Consider the following 15,051-nt stretch of genomic DNA (forward strand, 5'->3'; position numbering starts at 1 on the left):
TATTCTCTCATACTACCTTCTAGAAGTTTTGCTGCTTTTGCCTTTCACATTTAGACCTGCAATCACTTGAGACTGGGTTTAGTGCACAGTGTAAGAAAGGGATCAACCATTGTTTTTTTCCTATATGAATATCCAGTTGACTCAGCACCATTTACTGAGACTGTTTATTGAAAAGACTATCTGTTTTTCCTGCTGAGCAGAAGGGCTACCATTGTCACAAAATAGCTGTCCATATATGCATGGATTTTAACTCTATATAAATTATGAGCCCCACAAGACATCATTGTTTTATACAACTAATATTTCTCAGTGGTTCTTAAAGTGTGGGCCCCAGACCAGTAGCATTAGCATCACCTGGGAACTTGTTAGAAATGTAAATTCCCACCCCTGACATACTGAAGCAGAAATCCTGGTGAGGGAGCTCAAAATGTCCTCTGGCCAGCCTTTCAGGCATTCATAATTTACACTAAAGCTTGACAATTGTTGCTTTATATTTACAGACATATTTATTCTTTTTGTTGTTCTTCATTCCAATATCATTTTCACAATGATCTCGATTGCGGTAGTTAATAGGCAAGATTCTTTCCTCCAGAGGTTTATCTTGTGTTGTTTTCTCTCTCTCTCTTTTTCTCACATATAGGTAGTACTACAGATAAGAGTATGGCCTTTAATAGCATTGCATAGACTAGGTGTTGCAGATATGGTTGACAAATTCTCATTTCATCTTAGTGTTGTATTACCAGTGATATCACACCTTCACAGAAACCAGTAATGGGAAATTGATCCAGCTATCCTCCTGATGATACAAATGCTTCCCAGAGACCCCATGTGATACAGTGAGGGAGATTGTACTGCTCTCCCTTCTTTCAGAGAAGTAAATGTACTCAAGGAGGTGATTACATTAAACCTTATTAGCCTGACAGGTTTTATTAAATTTATAATACATATTATATATAACTATTTAAATTATTTCATATCACAGATCTATATTAAATTAATTGTTAGCTATTTTATTTTATTTTGCAAAGTTGCTCTCTACTTTTAAATAAGGCTTTCATAAAGAGATTTGCCTGGATCACTTAATTCTATGTGTCAATAGTTCCAATATAGCTGGGCAGGTGAAACTAGATTAAAATAATCATTAAGGACCACCTCAAGGAAAAACACTCCATAAAAGGTTTAAGAGGGTGTGTGTGTGTGTGTGTGTGTGGGTGTGTGTGTGAAGGTCTGATTGGATGTATATGAACCTCAGCTATTTTTAATACAATCAGCAGCTGGGCGCTCACTCCCTGGGCAGCAGCTTACTATAAGCAACACTAACACCCCTAAAATGAGTCCCCCGAATATGAATACTAAAGAGTCTATCAGGGTGAAGATACTTCAATTTAAAAAATGTGGAAAACTACTATTTTGCTGAACTTCCCAGAGTTGTCACTTCTTAAATAAAGGCAGTGTATCCAGGCTTGTCAATGGCAGTGAACATGCCTGTGACTCAATGTCCTCCTGCTGCTAGTGTCTCGTCCGTGGATAAGAACAAATTCAGTTCTGCTTCATCGCTCTTATTTTGAGACATGTAATTTCAGTTCTAACATATTTTCATACCAACTGCTCAAACTTGGATTTCTTTCATTTTTGTTCTCCAAAATATTGAGAATGCTGTTATTGTACCGTATCTGTTAATAATCATCTAATAGGACCTGGGTTTGTTCTAATGGAACATAATTAGCTAAACTTCATGAAAGTTTGAAGTAAATTTTATACATTTTATACAACAAGCACATGGAAACCATATGTACGTTTGCCCTGCCTATAGTCCCAGTACTCAGCACACATCAAATGCTCCAAAGGCCCCAAGTGGAAGAAAAGTAAAACTTGTGGAGTTAAAAAAAATCCCTACATGTTCCAACTGTAGGCGAATTTTTTGAAGTGGAAATAGTGCACATAGTATACAAGTCAAATATTTTAGATTTTTGAAACCAGTTGTCTTTGACATTTGACTGAATGTCATAAAGTGGTTTTCTAGGATTTCTTCTGCAGTCCGGTTAAATCATCCTTTGAAAGTACTTTCCTTAGATTTCCATTGGTTCAATTCCTCTCAGGCTACAGTTACAAACATTCCTGGGACTTTTCCAAACTCTTTATCTTCTGGCTTACTAAAGAGGATTTATATAGTAGAAGAAAGTCTTGGAACTGTCCAGCTGGATACATGTTGATGGCTTATTAAGATGACACTCTTACTGATACAAAGAGTGCTTTAAAATATCATTCTAGTAAGTCATGGACCGATCCTCACATGAAGTTTGAAAAAAAAAATGTTTAAAGATGGGAGTGGAGTTTCAGTTCTTTGCAAATTCATTTATTCTTCACTAAATATTTATTGAGAACCAATGTAGACCCTGTGCTAGGCAACTTTCTGCTCCCTTTTTAGCTCACCACTGTAGAATATACTGGAGCTAAATTATCTGAACTATTAGAGGATTATTTTGCAAAAGTGTCATTTTTAGGGTTATATTGCAAAGGTCATTTTTCTAGTTTCAGATGGACACAGGTCTGTAAATTCAAACAGAATCCTTTGGGATAATGACCACTATCGGGGATACTGTGGATTTTCAAATTGGTGCCTTAACCTAAAAAGCATCCTTTTAGCATCTCTTTAGGAGCAGCTAAATTTTTCTCAACCATCCAAAACAGGTTTTCTCAAGCTATTTTAGATATTGTCCCATGAACCAATAAATAAGATAGAACTTTGGGTATTGTGCAATCCCTGGAAAGCTTGCTTATCTAGTATACTGCCACTCAAATAAGTATACTATAAAAGAGGAGTGAGTTATAAGAATACAACCTGGGATCCTTACAAAGTGTGTCTGTTGGCTCCCTGTAATTAAGAGTGACTGGTCTTGGCTTCATCAATTGAAGTGAAGTTTAGCTAGTTTCTGTATCTGAATAATTAGACGTCTTTGATAGTACTTTTGATGACAGTTTTCTCTTCAGCGATGTCAGCAGCTACTTTACTTTCTCTGTCTCTTGTTGACCCAGCTTCTCACAGCTGAATCCAGTGTTAGCTGCTTCCGAAGATTCTGGTCCTTCTCAGCCTCCCAGATCAATCAGAACAAAAGTAAAGTATCAGCCAGAGTTTCCAAATTCAAATGGCATTAGGGACCCAGCAGCCGGTATCTTAAACTGTGAAGCAGCCTGTATAAGGCCACAGGGAGTGTTGGTAACTGTGGCAAATTTTGAAAGCATACTCAACGTTCAGACCTTCTGGTTTGTTTCCACACTATACAAGCCACCAGAACATCTGCTGGGCTGCCCGTTTGCATCCCTTGACATAAGCTAATATTTTCTGCCTAAGCTATTCCTCTGTCATGCTTCAAACCTGAGATTCTGTGGACCATTCACTGCAACTCCCAGACCCTCAAGTTGTGCTGCCCCACTGACCTCCCCTGCGCTTCGGCTTTAGCAGCCAAACTCCCTGGGACATGTTGTGCCGGAAGCTCACTGCCATACATTCCCTAAGTCACAGCACCTCAGAACTCCCTCATATTTGACCCACAGGTGGACCCAGTCCATGGGATTGAACTGCAAAGCATGCCCCAGACACCTCCACGCTGACTAGCCATCTGTTATTCCGCTTTGCTGGTTGCTGTCCTTGTGGCTAGAACATTGCCTTGTATCTGAAACCAAGCATCAGTCCTCAATAAAAAAAACTTCTCCAGAAGTTGACCAGGAACTCTCTGACTTCTGAATGTTCTCCCACCAGTCTAAGCACTGGAGGCTGCACCTTGACTGCCTGGACATGCAGCCAGGCGCCAGGACCTAAGGGCACGTCTCTCCGCCAACACTGTGTGGAAAAGATATAGGCCCTTCTGGAGAAGCAGCCGGAGCCCAGCAGCATCTCAGAGAACAGATTTTCTGACTCCATCTTTCTTCTTTATCCAGCCAACATTGTTCCGGAGTCTACCAAAATTACAATTCAAGGCAAAATATACCCTGAATAGGCCAGAATAGGCCTTCTGTTTTCCACTCACTGGATTATGCAAGTTTCTCCTCATATTTCAGGAAACTGATGGGGAGCTTGGTGTTGGCCACCAGATAGAAAGCCATCTGTAATACACAGGCCAAGATGTGCTGCTCTGTAAAACTGGGATTTGGCCCAGTCAACCTGCTAGCTGTCCATTTTCATACTACTTGGTTGCAAAGGTTAAAAGACGTGTTTACTATAAATACTTCCCCACACCTCAGCAACTTTGCTGCATGTGCCCGTCAAGTTACTACGCAAAAAGATTTGAACAACTCTCACAATGAGGCAAAACATAAGAAAATAACATCATAATGAGGAAAAAAACTGTTAGTAGCAATTTTCTCCAATTAGAATTTTCAAATTGTCTTGCTAGAAAACTAATCGCCGAAAATAATATCCTACTTCTGATCCCGTAACCCTCCAGAAGCTACAAGACAGGACTCTAAAGATAGTTGCAAGTTTTCTAGGATCCAAGTTACAAATGAATATTAAAATAGTTTGATGTATATTTATTGTGGAACAGAAGAAATAAAACACTGATGTCATGATTTCAAAATTAAACAATAAGTGACTTCATATGGTTGTAAGAATTCCTAAAATATGAAACAACTGAGGGAAAAAATGTATGGCTCAAATCTTCAAGATACCCCCTGTTTCAAATGAATAGATTTACTCACCATCCCCCATAATCGTTTTATACTTTCTTCCATTGCCATCCATTATTTCCTGCTCACAACTTCATAGTGGAGCTCAAGTCAAAGATGTGGACTGGCTTGCCAGCAGAGGGAGCTACAAACTCGCTAGAGCTTGACTAACATCCACGGACCAAAAACACAGTGGTCACGTGGGGTCTGGGCTATCTAAAGCCAGTTGAAAGTAGGGTTGCCTGACTAAGAAAAAGACAAAACAAAATACACTCAGATAAATTTGATTTTCAGATAAATAACAAATAACATTTTTAGCATAAATATGTCCCATGAAATAATTGATATATATTTATACTAAAAAAAATTAAATCCAAATCTAACCAGATAGCCTATATTTTATCTGGTAGGCTTAGTTGAAAAATCTGTTGCCTACAGAGGGGAAGAAAGAAACTTTAACAGTAAAAGACAGCGCCTATTTTATCAATACCAGAAATGGAAGCAGGGAAGAATTAAGGGAAGGAGCTGGTAAGACCAGGCTCATACTGATGGCACTGCACCCGTCAGGTCATGTGATCCAATGTCTGCAGGAGAGTGGGCTGCAGGACTGTGGGGTAGCTGTGTGGGTAATAGGAGCAGTGGATTCAGGAGGCATTTTCCATTGGAATTCACTATGCATGTCTGCAGCCTGGGAAGCCCGTCGTTTGATTTATCTGGTCTATCTTTTGTGATTGCCTTGACTCTTGTAGGGAAGGCAGAGGCTCTAGGATATTGCTCTGTCTCATGCAACGGAATCGAGAGGTTGGAGAATTAGAAATTCAGAGAGGGCTTCCCTGGTGGCGCAGTGGTTGAGAGTCCGCCTGCCGATGCGGGGGACACCGGATCGTGTCCCGGTCCGGGAAGATCCCACATGCAGTGGGGTGGCTGGGCCCCTGAGCCATGGCCGCTGAGCCTGCGCGTCCGGAGCCTGTGCTCCGCAACGGGAGAGGCCACAACAGTGAGAGGCCCGCGTACAGCAAAAAAAAAAAAAAAAGAAGTTCAGAGAAACTCAGTGGATGTTTGAGTTAAATGTGTTTTTGAGTATAATCCCAGCCTTTGAAGTGTGCTGTGGTTTAAAGGACCTAGAAACAGCAGGCACAGCTGTGTCCACTTGCATCCACGTGAGATGTTTGGGCTTCCTGAAGAAAAGGATTAAATCTTATTTGTATTGACGTCCCAACCTCTGATACAATCATGTCTCAAAGGAGCTGCCGTGGATGTTTATGTTGATTTGATGTTTTGTGATTGTGAAACTGAAAATTATTTTTCTCCAAAGACACGAAATGGGACTTTCAGAGCTTCAAGAACTGTATATTTGTTTCAAAAACAATCAATGAATCAAAATGTAATTGAGACTTTTAAAAAGAGGGGGGAAAGTAAACTGGTAAAAAATAATTGCAGCTGTTTATTAATATAAAGCTGAAATATTTCACTTTGAACACTAAAAACTACTGAAGCTAAATCTTTGCAAGACCAAATATTCCTGTCCTATAGGAAATGGTTAGCTATACTCTGGTGACAGAGTGATTTTAACGTGACCAGGATTTAAGTCATTGGATGCGTAAGGAGTGCCATGTGGAGAAGCAATGAACTTTATTACCATCTGGTGATGTGCTTCTGGAGTTATGTACCATCCTGTCCCCTCCTCATCTCACACCACTACCCAGTGCCTTGACTTGTACTACTGAGAGACTCACCTGTATAAACAGCACCACCTTTCCACCAAGTGAACTGCAGTATTCACAAGGAAGACTGGTGTTTCAGCCTACGACGCTTAACCCCGGAAAAAAATCATTTTGAGCATAATATACCATATTAGACACCATGAGAATAAGGAAATGGCATGAAATTAGGAACATCAGTCAAAGCAAGAACCTTAGGTTAGCTCATAAGCTTTATCTTTTATGATAATGCTCAGGCTGTCTGGTTTACATGAAAACTTACTTAGCTTGTATGCCTTAAACCACCTTCTAAAATTCACTTTACTGTTTGTATAAAAGTATATTTTAAACTTCTTCAAACTTGAGAATTTCTCATAGTGTCAAATAATAGATCAACATTATACTAATCCCTATTAGCCATCATTTTCCATGAAAATGACACAATGAGAATGTATTCTTAGTTTATCTCCTGCAGAGGAGTCACCAAATTCACGACATTGGTAACTGTTCAGGTGAAGGCAGGGAGCTAAATCAAAGAGGGGCATCATGGGTCTTTAAGTAATTTGGCACTATTTTATTTTTTAGTATATCAGTGGATATAAGGGTTACCTCATAATGTGCTTTCTATTTCTATGTCTTAAATGTTTCACAATAAGCTTTTAAGAAAGAAGAAATCAGTCGCTTCAATCATGCACATACTTTGGTGACTCGTATATACAGGTCAAGGTATGTGATGCACATTTGTTTAGTATGATTTTTGCTTTTAGGCACGTAATCACGCATCTTCTCTGATGTTTCCATATTCATCCAACTACAAATCAAAGAAAAATATTTTGATGAGCTATCAAAATGGCTTTATATTTTTTTAAAACATGTTATTATTGGGCTTCCCTGGTGGTGCAGTGGTTGAGAGTCCGCCTGCCGATGCAGGGGACACAGGTTCGTGCCCCGGTCTGGGAAGATCCCACATGTAGCGGAGCGGCTGGGCCCGTGAGCCATGGCCGCTGAGCCTGCACCTCCGGAGCCTGTGCTCCGCAACGGGAGAGGCCACAACAGTGAGAGACCCGTGTAACGAAAAGTATTGTTTATGGGGTTCTTCAACCTCATAAACCTCTGACTACCACCCTATCTCCTCTCCTTTAAACTTGTTGACAAGGCTGTTTAAAGTCACCATCTCCTCTTGGTCATCCTCCACTCACCCTCAACCCTGCCCTCTGACTTGCTCCATTAAAGTTGTGCTCACCATGCATTAGTGGTTGTCACGAACAAATTCTTGCTAAATATTACTTAATCTCTGTAACATTTGCACTGTTAATATCCTCACATTTCTTTTTTTTTTTTTTTTTTTTTTTTGGGAGCTCAGTAATTGTGGCACACGGGCTTAGTTGCTCCACGGCATGTGGGATCTTCCCGGACCAGGGATAGAACCCATGTGCCCTGCATTGGCAGGCAGATTCTTAACTACTTTGCCATCAGGGAATCCCCCCCACCCCGTATCTCTTTAGTATCTCTAGGGACCATCCATTTCCTTCCAATGCCATCCTCATTCCCTTGGTTACATCACATATGTAACCACCTCATGTTAGTCTCATTGTCCCAGCTTTATACCAATTTATTTATTCAACAAGCATTTACTGAGCAGAGGTTATAGCCAGTGAGGAAAAAGATAAGAAAATTTGCAGTCACAACTTCTGTTTCCAGCAATGTCAGCTTTATTATTCTTATTTCGTATGATATCACACACATATTATTCACATTTGATGTTTTTTTAAGAACACAAGCCTTTTCATGCAATCATATTATGGATGACAATGATATGACAGTGATAGTATGGTTGGTCTTGAAGACACAGAGTAGATGAAAACCAGCTTAGAGTAGGACTGTGTGATTTCCGGAAAGGCTTCCTGGAGGAAGTAACAGTTGGGCTGAAATTTAAATTATCAGTTGGTGCTGCCTGCACAAAGAAGAAGAGGAGAAGTGACCCAGGTAAGAAGCCGCATTGTAACATACTGACATACTGAGAATTTTCAATGTCGCAGAAGCCAGACTTCTTAGCATGAGTCATTCTGTTCCAGTGCAGCTGAAATTTGGAACCAAGGTAGAAGAAACAGAAGCAAATCCCTGTAAACTGTGTAAGGAGATTAGATTCTGTCCTAAGGAAATGGAAGCCATCACACAATTGAAAGCAGGATGTCACATAGCAAGATGACTGCCCTAACCACGGTGGTGCCAGTCTCTGCCCTTCAATCAGAGTGAACTTTGTATCTCCTCCTGAAGCCCCTTAAACAGATCTCTTTTTCCCTCAGTTTAAAGTCCAAATATTATCTGACCCTTTCATACTTCTCTACTCATTTCTGTTGTCATTCACTCAGCTTCAGTAAAATCAATCTCCTAGCACATCCTTGAAAGTAAAAGTACTGCACAGTCTCGCTTCTGAGCCTTTCCACACTCTGCTCCCTAATCCTGGTACATGCTTTTTCTATTCTTCTTCACTGTGGGGGTAACAACCACTAATCATTCAGGGCTCAGTTTGAAATCAACCTCATTATACGACCCACCCACCTCTGTCCACCATTGAGCTGTGCTCCTACTCTGTACTCATAACAATGTATGATAACCTTACTGTATCATATATCATGCTCCAGGGTAATTGCCTGCCTTTTCCTTGTTTATCCTGTTGCCTAGTACGCATAAGTTCTGTAAAGTTAGGGCTTTGTCTTGTAGGGATGTGATAAATACATGTTGAATTAATGAAACACCATTTGGTCTTCTGGTTTAAAGAATACACCAGGTTTCTCAATGAATTAAAAAACTCAAATAAATATATCAAAGAAAATAATATAATCACAGTAATTTAAAACAGATAAGAAAAAGAGTTGTGAATTATATGGTAGAAATTAGATGAGTAATGTCTGAGTCAAGAAACCAGATATCAATTATGTCTTTCTCACTTGCTATGTTATTAGGTTAGGTTATTTAAGACCTCTTAACCACTTTTTCTTCACTTGTAAAGTAAAGGTGTTCACTTAGATGATTTCTTACACTTCTTTCAAATTTAAAATCCTCTACTCAGATAATAACAAATGGAGGTAGCATCTATGTAAAGTACAAATGTTTCCCAGATTATTTAACTAGGAATATGGTTTGTTTACTTCTTTTCAGTTGTGTAAAATGAGAGTAAATGAAATAATGTATATATTATTAGCTATAATATATAATGGCTATATTATTAGTCACTATGATTTGATTAAATATCTTTCATACTCTCTTTATAAAGTGGAGTGTTTTTGCTACTGAATGAAAAATTTAATTCTTAAATAAAATTGAAGTGGAAAACAAGTTTGTCTCAACTCTAAATGATGTCTTGAAACCCACTCTTAAGTCAGCCTTTAGTAATTCAGTTTTAATCACCAGAATTCAATCTTAGATAGAAATTCACTTTTCAGTTGAACGGCCTTTTTTCTCCGACTCTGTACCTTTTATTAGTAACTTTTTATACACTAGCTTCTTTGATTAGAGCAATATTGAAGCTGGCATGGAGAATTCAAAAAGTTAGTATTATACTCTTTCAAATGAGTATGATTTAATGTCAGTATGTTGTTATGTGGCTATAGAATTTCCAGTTTTAAATGAAAAGGTAATATCACCTTTGAGAATCTACCACAAACTGTCAGAGCAAAATTAAAAGCAGTTCATCAAAGAGCATACTGACTGTCTTAGTAGAATGGACATTGATTATGTCCCAATTAAAGCAAACATGACTCACACTGAATGGAAATCAATTGACTATCTGTATGATAAGCATGACCCTCCCTTTGCTGTCTAGGACAATGGAGCTATGAAGATGGCTGGGAGAGAGATGTGCTTCATCTGTATGTCGCACAGCACTGTAGTGAAGTTCCAGAAAGCTGAGGATGGTCCCAAAGAATGTGTGGCCAAGGAAAAAACAGACACAGCACACCATTCATGCCTCACTCCACTTAGGTACCAGCTGGCCTGAGGAGGGTACTGTAGAGGAAACTCTCTAACGTGCTGGCCCCAGGGAGATCCAGAGCTTCTCCATGGAAGAAGCCTGCACTTAGGGGAGCATCTGAGTGAAGGGCGAAGGAGGCCCCTTCTCCCATTATAGCCAAGGGGTGTGTATTACAAGGACAGAAGCATAAAGTACGCGCCTTTAAAGTGCTGGGTGCAGATGTATCTCTCACCAGCCCTCACAGCAATGGGAATTCCACAACACATCCTCCCTATGCTGCTGTGATACACTCAAAGATTCCCCAAAAGCATTTTTACAACGGAAAAAATAAATTCTGAGGTTCTTCACAGTTTGTTACATAGCACTAGAGTGTGAGAGCAATGGCATTAAATCTGATCAGCTCCATTTATTAGTTGCTGTAAACCTTTTATGGTTTGTACAGACAATTGAACATTGCAGTGTGATGAGACAAGAGCGACCACTGCGGTGCCAGTGTAAGCTCTCCGGGTTGTGTGAATTCAGGAACCCTCACAACAAACCACGGGAGCAGCTGCTTTGACTAAAAAGCTTACTGTAATTCTATACCATTTTTTCCCCACAAAACCTGTTTAATTCTACAATGTTATATAGTGCATTTAGCAAAACTGCTGATTAAAACCCTCTTTTTTCTTTTTATTTGTAGATTTTTTTCTATTGTCAATTGCAAATATGCTACATATTATCAACCTCCTTTTGAGGTTGTAGATAAAAAGAAGAAAGGAAAAACCTATGTTGATTTCTTTTAGACTTCATACTTATTTCGTGCATTTTTTTAGTGGTATCTCGGGTCAAGGGTATGATATTTGATTTTTTTTAAGCTCTTGATACAAACTGCCACCTACTAGCCTAACATTTTGTTTCTCTCCCACTCTTCTTTTCCTCTGGTCTTAATAGCTCCTTCCTCTGTCCTTGCTTATTTGTTCGTCTATTAAAGTATATATTTTATTCTGTCTAGCAGCAGATCTTTTTTTTTTTTTTTTTGCATGTTTTTCTCTCTGACGGAATTTCAAGCTCGTAAAGGGCAGTGCCCATGGCTTTTTCATCTTTGCATCCCTCGCAGCCACAAGATACGGTACTCTCCAAAGACAAAATTCAGTTTTTTGTGTGTCTAATTGAACCAAGTTTAACTTAACCAGTCCAAAATATTCTTACTTTAAAAAAATTATTTAGGGAAAAATATAATTTCTTGCAAACAGTAAATCACTGCAGTCACCACGACAAGTGATCAACAAAAGTTCATGTGAGGAGATCCATTTAGTCACCATGTCAGGCAGCAAAAATGGCCTAAGCACACAGGTTGCAGATGAGAGGCAAAGATCTGACATTATTGGGCTTCCCTGGTGGCGCAGTGGTTGAGAGTCCGCCTGTCGATGCAGGGGACACGGGTTCGTGTCCCGGTCCGGGAAGGTCCCACATACCGCGGAGCGGCTGGGCCCGTGAGCCATGGCCGCTGAGCCTGCGCGTCCAGAGCCTGTGCTCTGCAACGGGAGAGGCCACAACAGTGAGAGGCCCGCGTACCGCAAAAAAAAAGATCTGACCTTTAATCTAAGCAGTAGTGTGAAAATAGAGTATTTTTCTTACTATTACTACATAATGATAAAGCCTCTAAATGAAGAAAGAAAATGTCTGTCAATTATATGGTGCTTTATTGGCAAAATACTAAAATGTCAAATGCTCTAAATGTATACTTTATGTACACTATATATTCAATTGCTATCGCTAAATAGCTACCTGCTCAACATTAGTTGAGCAAAACACTTGGTGAAGTGACTCAACTCTATACATTTCATACAACAATCTGACATTGTACAGATAATGTCTTTAATTCATGTTTTACAGACTGTTTCTTCCATGTGACACATATTTATTCAGTGCTTTTATGCTAACTTTCTATAAAAGGTGCCATTCTATTTGAGGTCTACAAAGTCAGTTTGCATTCTCTGTATGTTGCATCCTTATAACAACCCAGTATTTGTCTCTGAGGTAAAAGACATTTTAAATTTTCCACTTTAGAAATGAGAACTAAGGGACTTCCATGGTGGCGCAGTGGTTAAGAATCCACCTACCAATGCAGGGGACACGGGTTCGAACCCTGGTCCAGGAAGATCCCACGTGCTGCAGAGCAACTAATCCCATGCGCCACACTACTGAGCCTGCGCTCTAGAGCCCGTGTGCCACAACTACTGAAGCCCATGAGCCTAGAGCCCGAGCTCTGCCACAAGAGAAGCCACCGCAAATGAGAAGCCCATGCACTGCAACGAAGAGTAGCCTCCGTTCGCGGCAACTAGGGAAAGCCCGCAGGCAGCAAAGAAGACCCAATGCAGCCAAAAATAAAATTAATTAATTTTTTTAAAAAAGAAATGAGAACTGAGGACACAGAGGTGAAGGTGCATGACTGAAATCCCATTGTTAATATGTGTCTGAGTCAGGATTGTAACTCAAGGGAACTAGAAGTTTGCCAAGGCTCCTTTTCACTCTCTACTACTCCAGCATATCTAGAGGGATAACTGTGATTTTATTTTAATTTTTATTTATTTTTGGTTGTGTTGGGTCTTTGTTGCTGCGCTCGGGCTTTCTCTAGTTGCTGCAAACGGGGGCTACTCTTCGTTGCAGTGCACGGACTTCTCATTGTGGTGGCTTCTCTTGTTGCGTAGCACGGGCTCTAGGCGTGCGGGTTTCAGTAGTTGTGGCACGTGGGCTCAGTAGTTGTGGCGCCCGGGCTTAGTTGCTCCGCGGCATGTGGGATCTTCCCGGACCAGGGATCGAACCTTTGTTCCCTGCGTTGGAGGATTCTTAACCACTGAGCCACCAGGGAAATCCCAGCTGTGATTTTCATATTCATTTGAATGTTTTTCTTGCACAATTCTTACTTTTTAGCAAGAACTTTATGTAAATGAAATTATTTACAGGCGAAATGACAGAATGTCTGGGATCTACTTTAAAGCATGTGCTAGGAAAAAAATGGAGATTAGTGGAAAGTTTAAAAACATTTGGGATAATGTTGATAATTGTTGAAACTGGGTAATAGATATAAGGGACTTTGTTTTGCTATTCTCTTTAATTTTGTATATGTTTGAAAATCCCCATAATGAAAAGTTAAAGAAAATAAAGAGGATTTTGAAACTCACACTTGGGAGCATAGATTGGAAATTAGTCAAGTAAATGGTTCCTTGCGATGCTGACAAGAGGATAATTTTGGAGAAAGTCCAAGATTACAGTTCTTAGAGTTTTAGACCTGGATAGTCCATTTAAATTCATCCCCTTTCCATAGACAAAACTTTCACTTTTCAGAATGTTCACTGATTATTCAAATTATTCCAAGGACTAACAAAAAAAACAGCCTAAGGGAAAATTATGCATAAAAAAGCAAACATTAAAATTTCTTCTCAGGACAATGGGTAAGAAGAACTATGTGGAAAAGGGAAATGATAAGAAAATACAATTTGAATATATTATTTTCAAATTCTTTGACACCACGACTTGGCACACTCGAAATTTAAGACTTTAATGGAACTTAGAATATATTGTTTTAAATAATTCAAGAATAAAACCAAGAATATGTAAAAATTTAATATAGTGTTGAGGAGAAAAATGAAGAGTTTGACCTTGAAAATCATGTTGCACAACTACTTTGCTCTGAGACCCTTACCTGATAATACAGGTGAAGGGTGACACAAGAAAATGACTACAGATTCTTTATGATTGCACCACAGTGTAGGTGTGACAGCCCTTAGCATGTCACATGTGAAGGAAAGGAATATAAAGTAAAAATATACAAGTAAAAATGGAGATGAAAAACATCAGGCTTGCTGCTACTCATAGTGCACAAAAGAAATATTTAACCCAAGAGATTAAATGTCCCCTGGAGAATCTGCTAGTACTAGTCAATCAAGACAATTTTCCCAGTTTCTTCTAAAAAGATACAGAGCTGAACTTTCTGTGGAGAGTAGCTAATTACCTTAAATGATTTATGGCCACCTCTTCAAGTATTTAATAATACTTTGTGTCTGTCAAAGTAGGCAGACGTTAAAAGAAAAGAGTGCAAACATTAGGTGTCTAATTGTTTCTGCATTAACTAAGGACAATAGAATTCACATTTTTCTGTCAGGAAGTCAAGAGTATACCACACAAACAGTTAAGAAGAAGAGCGTATGTTTGAGTCACATCAGGAGAGACAAAATATGAACATTATTGGGCTTCCCTGGTGGCGCAGTGGTTGCGAGTCCGCCTGCCGATGCAGGGCACACGGGTTCGTGCCCCGGTCCGGGAAGATCCCACGTGCCGCGGAGCGGCTGGGCCCTTGAACCATGGCTGCTGAGCCTATGCGTCCAGAGCCTGTGCTCTGAAACGGGAGAGGCCACGGCGGTGAACGGCGGTGAGAGGCACGCGTACAGAAAAAAAAAAAAAACGATTATTGACGATTCTAGCTGCTCCCTTTATCTTCAAGCAATAGCACAAGATGCTGTGAATCAATGTTAATATTTTTATTGCTTTTGTTTTTTTTTTTTTTTTTTCGGTACACGGGCCTCTCACTGTTGTGGCCTCTCCCGTTGCGGAGCACAGGCCCCGGACGCGCAGGCTCAGCGGCCATGGCTCACGGGCCCAGCCGCTCCGCGGCATGTGGTATCTTCCCGGACCGGGGCACGAACCCGTGTCCCCTGCATCGGCAGGCGG

This window comes from Neophocaena asiaeorientalis, unplaced genomic scaffold, assembly GCF_003031525.2.
Source record: "Neophocaena asiaeorientalis asiaeorientalis breed wild unplaced genomic scaffold, Neophocaena_asiaeorientalis_V1.1 scaffold5, whole genome shotgun sequence".
NCBI lineage: Eukaryota > Metazoa > Chordata > Mammalia > Artiodactyla > Phocoenidae > Neophocaena > Neophocaena asiaeorientalis.